Here is a 6,000-nt window from a genome sequence, read left to right as displayed (position 1 = left end):
TAGGGAAAAAAAAAATAAGGAAGCATAATGGCCTTCATCTTCTCCAGTACCTTCAAGAAGTAGAGGAAAACACCTCAACCCAAGAGATTTTTTGGCAAATGCCAGAGATCTCCAAAAGTCTACCACTGAGGTCACTTGTATGGTGAAGAATGGAATTAGACTTTCAGTGGTAAATATAATGTAGTATATACAGGTACTGATTCCTAAAACTGTATGCCTGAAACCTATATATTGCTATAAACCAATGTCACTTCAAAAAAAATTATGTGAATTTATTCTTACAGACATCTCTGGTGTCGATTTCAGTGTTTATTGAAAAAAAGTTTTGAGGAAAGAAATAAGAAAGAAAGCAGATGGTGCCAAATGACAAAGAAGAATCTCACAGATTTCTTCTCTCTTTGTTGCTGGAAACAGCTGACAAGTCAGCAGGAAGAAAAGAACAGGGGTGTAGAGTAGCTCCTGAATCATTCACTTGCTCTCCACCCTCTACTCTTACATCCTCAGCCTTTCAACTATGTAAACAGATCTGATGTCACAATCCCAGGGAGGTCAGGCAGGGTGAGTTTGGCTCTTCCTGCCCCGCTCCCACCTTCAAAACACTCCAAAGACTAACAAACTGGTTGCCTATGAGATTAATGAACCCACTGGGTAGTTTGTTTTCAGCCCAGAAGGAGTAGAAGCCAGGAATTTTAAAAAAGGACTGACTTGGGATGATATAAAACCCTCCCCCTCTATTGCTTGGAAGAAGCAAACAGCTACACATAGGTGAAACTGTGTGTGTGTGTGTGTGTGTGTGTGTTCATGTTCTAAAAGGGCTAAGATATACTTATAGAAATGGTCACAGTAAAAGTTTACACTTCAATTGTGCAGTTTGCAATACACAAAGCACAGCCAAATATATTATCTTGGATGACTTGCTTCAGTGTCATGTCAAACTAAGATGGAAGTGAAGATAGATTGAAGAGCAGCTCTCTTCCAATTAAGCTATTGATACCTGAAAAGAAGTTCTGCCTCTTCCATGTCAAGTCATCTTCCTCAGTGTTTTTCCTTGTATATAATGTTTTCTAGGTCTTAAAGATCTCACCATTCCTTCCCCTCAAAGCTACCACCTTTGATATCTAAATTCTTTGACCCACTTGGGGGTGATGGTCGATGCAGTAGCTGATGCATTTTGCAAGCCCATGTTGCTTTGAATACATTGACGTCAAATTCAGCAACATGTTGAGCCTTGGAGGCCTAGAAAGATCCTGTGCTTAATTCAATGCTCTACTGCCACCATCTTGAAATTCTTAATTTTCACCTGGGCCGCACAAATTATATAGCTACCTCTGATTGTCCCAATTAGTTTTCTGAGAAACTGCATCCAGAATTTCAGGTTGGCCGGAGAATATTGTTTGATTTTTCCCCAGTTTCCATGGCCTAAGTGGCACACCTACCTAGGATAGACAACAGGTGAACGGGGAAAAATAGCACTGGTGTAGCACCTTACAGCTTACAACTGGCTCACCCATGTGCCAGAGTGCAAATGAAATTATCCAGTAACCCTTGGGGTTCATCTTGACTGGCAAATAGTGAAACAAACTTCAGCTAGATTGATACGGAAAAAGTAAAAAAGAAATGTAATAACACATGTCTGCTGCATGGGAGAAACCCACCAAGATTGAGTCATACCCATCTGGCTTTATTTTTTTTTTAAGATTTATTTTTATTTATGCATACGAGAACTGGTGTGTAGGCCAGAGGTGCAGGGGTGAAAGGATTCACTAGAGACAGAGTGGGGAACAGAAGAGGCAGATTGACTGAAATATATTGCTGAGGTGAGCAATGGCGAGGCAGGAGAGGTCTGCTATGCTATATGGGTTAGCCACCTGGTGGGGGATCGAACTCATGCTGCAGTGACTGACAATAACTTGATAGCACTGAGACTTGAACCCCTGCACCACTAGGGAGGTCTCCATATGGCTTTAGATACCATCTTCAATAGCTGAGACAAGACTGGCTGGGGGTAGGGGTTGAAATGGAAGGGCTGCTGGGGAGTTTTCCAGGGAAGGCACAACCTTCTCCATTGAAGAGAAATAAGGAGATTAGGTCTTCTTGGGAAAGTGAGGGAGTCGCACTTAACAAAGAGAGAACTTTTTTGTCCTTGTCTGCCCACAACATCTCAACCTCCACTCAGCCTTCAGAGCCCCTCCCATGAAATAAAACTTTTGCCATAATGACATTTTTGGGTGGTAGTTACCCCCTAGATGTGTTTAACTCAGTTAATCCTCACAAGCAAATGTCAGGAGACAAGCAAATTAAGGCCATCAGAAATCCACCTACAGAGGATGAAGTTGATTTGACAGGCAAACAGAAATAGCACTTAAAGAGTAAAAATCAACACAAAATCAGGACAGAGGAGTTATCCAGATGTTATACAGCTGTGTTGCAATGGAAGTTAGAAAAGCAATAAAGGACTCAGCATGGAGTTTGACCAAAGGAGAATCACAGAGAATAAAAATTCCAATCCCAGGCCAAGAGAGAAGACACACTGTCCTTGGAGCATCCTGGAGCATCTGTCACAAGGAGCCAAGGACCTTGTATAATGAAGTCTGGCTGAAAGCACCTTTGTCAAGGATTCCATTTTTCTGATCAATTTTTTAATTTGATTTGGTGTCCTTTTGTTCCAGGAGCAGATCAATACTGAAAACATTGATCTAGCCACCTTTGTAAGCTGGTGGGTCTGAGACCTGACTCTGGAACCCAGCCCAAGTATAATCTTTCCACCATCCTGCAGCCACCAGATTGCATTTTGACTTTCTGATCTACTTTTGCCTGTCCTGTTTGCATAGCACTGGTTCCAAACTGACATGGAGAGTCCAGGCCACTGCTGTTTGTGCACACTGTTGGCTAGGTTCAAGCGCAGGAGCGTACCACCTGCAATGTGTTCTCAATGCTGTCTTGGCTCACTGGGTTTGCAAGCTGAAGGAGGTAAAAGAGATTGATTTCATAAGAGTTTTCACAATTCAGAGAAGCCCTTTCCTGACTGTTCTAAGAGCACTTTCAAACCTGTATTATGTGGATGCAACGTAGAAGTCACCTGGAGAAAGACTGGATCGCCTTCCTCCTTCGTTTTCCATGTTCTCAGCATACTCCTAAGATCACCTCTTCCTCTTACCTACTTTCATAGCTAGACTCTAATATTTGAGTTTTTCAAGACTTTGGGAGAAAGGATTTATTGTAGCAGCACTCAGTGAGGAATGTGTTATATTTTCTTCTTTAGGAACAAATCACTGTTCAGGTTTCAGAAAGAAAAATCTGTTTATCTGCCAAGAAATTAAGTAAGAAAATCCAATGAATGATCCACTTACTTAAAATCCTTCATTCTGTATTTGCTTCACTGAGAAGAAGGCTTTGTTAACATGCTGAGTGGGCGTGTCTGTGGCTCCAGATTAAGTGTACCCAGCAAGTTAGTCTACTTTTCTCTCCCTCATGTAATCCTATTTTTCTAATCCTTTTAGAAGAGTACATTCAGGGGAGGGAAACCTTCTTAACAAGGTTTCATCTAATAAAATGACCTTGGAGGGAGCGAGGGCAAGTTAGCACTTATATAACCCTTTCTATGTAGCAATCCTTCTAATCTCATTCCTCCCTCAAGGCAATCTTGGGGGGGTTGGCTGCCTTGGCTCACAGGGTTTGCAAGCTGCTTTCCCATAAGTGGCAGAGAATTAGAGAAGTTCAGTACTGACTTGCCCAAGATTCCACACAAGAAAGGGTTAGCCCTAGAATTCCATCCCAAGGCTCTCTCATTCCCTCAAGTTTATGATATTTCTATTATGCCAAACCTAGAAAAATGAATACAAGAATGGTGAATCTAATCACGGCATCATCCACCAAGATTTAAAAACAGAAAGAGCTTTATACTTAGGACTACTTTATGAATGGGCAGAGGGAGACGTAATTACTGAAAGTGAAGTGAGAACATGTTCATGAAGCTGGCTCTGGGTCGGTATCTTTTGACGCTAATGGAACTTTCGCATATCTTAGGCTCATTGATGTCTTAGGAACCAGCATGAGAAGGGGTGACATGGGAAGAGAAGGCAGGGTCCACCAAAGACCAGATGTGTACCTTGCTTCTACTAACTTCAAGAGACCCAGGTTGACCTGAGGATGTCTTTTATCACATTGGGCTTGTGATTTCAAGTTCATGTGAAAAGAGCTTTATACAAACCACAGGAAAGTTGAGATAGAGCCTTGTGTCTCTTGCTGACTGAGCTTGATAGATCCTTTTTTCCCCTAAGCACGTTGCCCCTCAACTTTTCTCCCCCAAAAGCCTATAGATGCATCAATTTGCTTTTTCTAACATTCTCTGTGTTCCAATGATTTAATTTTTTTTCTCTGAATTAATGCATTGTTTGCGTCCTCCCTCACATTGTGATTATGTGGACACACATCTGTTTTTCACCTCAATATAAAGTTCTGTTGGGGTAAATAATATTTCTTGTATTATCTTTGATTCCTACAGTTTAGCTTGCAAATTTCCCATTTTTTTTTCCTATTTCAGAAAAGCACCTGAAGTGTTAGTGTAACTTAAACTTTTATATCTTGGTTCTTGTATTTAACAATTATAATCTATTTTATAGTCTTTAAAAACTTTAAGTGTTGTCAAACAGCCGTGAATTACAAACAAAAAGGAACTTTTTGGGGGAAAGCTTTGATTCTGTTTATAATATTTCCCAAAGTTGAACTGGCAAATTCAATAAAACATACATTAGCAAACATGATACATTTTGCTACATTGATTTCCAAGAGTTTCATTGGCTATATTAGGCAGACCCGTAAAGTAGGGCCTCAAGATTCTCATTCTAATGTCCAGAACTGAGATTCTGATGAGAGAGCATGCCTTATAATTAGGTTATGTTATGACCAAAGGGAGATTCTCCAGGTGAGCCTATGTTAAGTGCAGGAGCTTTATAAAAGCAAAACATTTTCTCTAATTAGTGGTGATGGAAAAAATCGGAAAATTTCTGACTCTAAGAATGATTCAAAGAATGGATGCTGGTTGGAAGAGGCCATGCCCATAGGAGCTGAGAGAGACTCTCATTCAGATCTTATTCTGAACACATCTGGTAGGGTCTGTTCTAATGTTATACACACCTATTAAGCACTTACTAAAAAAAAAAAAAAAAAAAAAAGGACCCAAATGGAGCCATCCTGGGTTCTACCAAACTTTAATACCTAACCTAATTTTCAGCCTCTCCCAACAGCAGAATTTTGAACCAGTTAATCTAGAGTTTCCTGGTCACCACTAGTGAGAACCTATATATTTCCCCTTCTCTCCCCTAAGGAAAGGTGGCTTTGCCTGAAATAAACTTTCTTTTCATTTGCTAATAACCATCCCCAACCATTTTTCTGATGATAAAAACCTTCCATTTTTTCTTTTATGTGATAGAACCTTTCATGACTACTCTTTAATGTATTAGCTTATGTATGTATAACCTACACATGTGTAGGTGTGTGTGTGTGTGTGGTGTGTGTGTGTGTGTGTGTATAGCTAACATTTACAATGTACCTGAAATTATTTCTTCATTGACATTTAGCATTATGCCTTTAGGCAAGACTATGCACCCGAATTGCAGGATCTCATAGGTGTTTCACTGGTATCACCTAATGATTCATCATTATGGCAAATCCCATACAAAAAACCTAATTCCATGCAAGGTCCAGAGCTACTGACAAAGGCAAGACTCATTTTTCAATTAGCAGAATGGTAGAGCAGTAAGAATATGGACTGAGTCCTAGATTCAAAGCCCACTGAGGCCACTCACAAACACCAAGAACACCTTGAATAGCCTCACTGGGTCACCATTTCCTTATTTGTATAGATCATATTACCTACTCTGTAGCATTTGTGTCAAAAGGATTAAATACTATCATATGACAAAAGAACCTAAGACCATGCCTGGCATATCAAAGGCATCAAAACTGGTAGTTATATTATTTATTTTTTCCTCCCAGATT

This window comes from Talpa europaea (genome assembly GCF_964194135.1).
Source record: "Talpa europaea genome assembly, chromosome: 7".
NCBI classification, from domain to species: domain Eukaryota; kingdom Metazoa; phylum Chordata; class Mammalia; order Eulipotyphla; family Talpidae; genus Talpa; species Talpa europaea.
Note: the sequence above shows the minus strand (reverse complement) of the source record.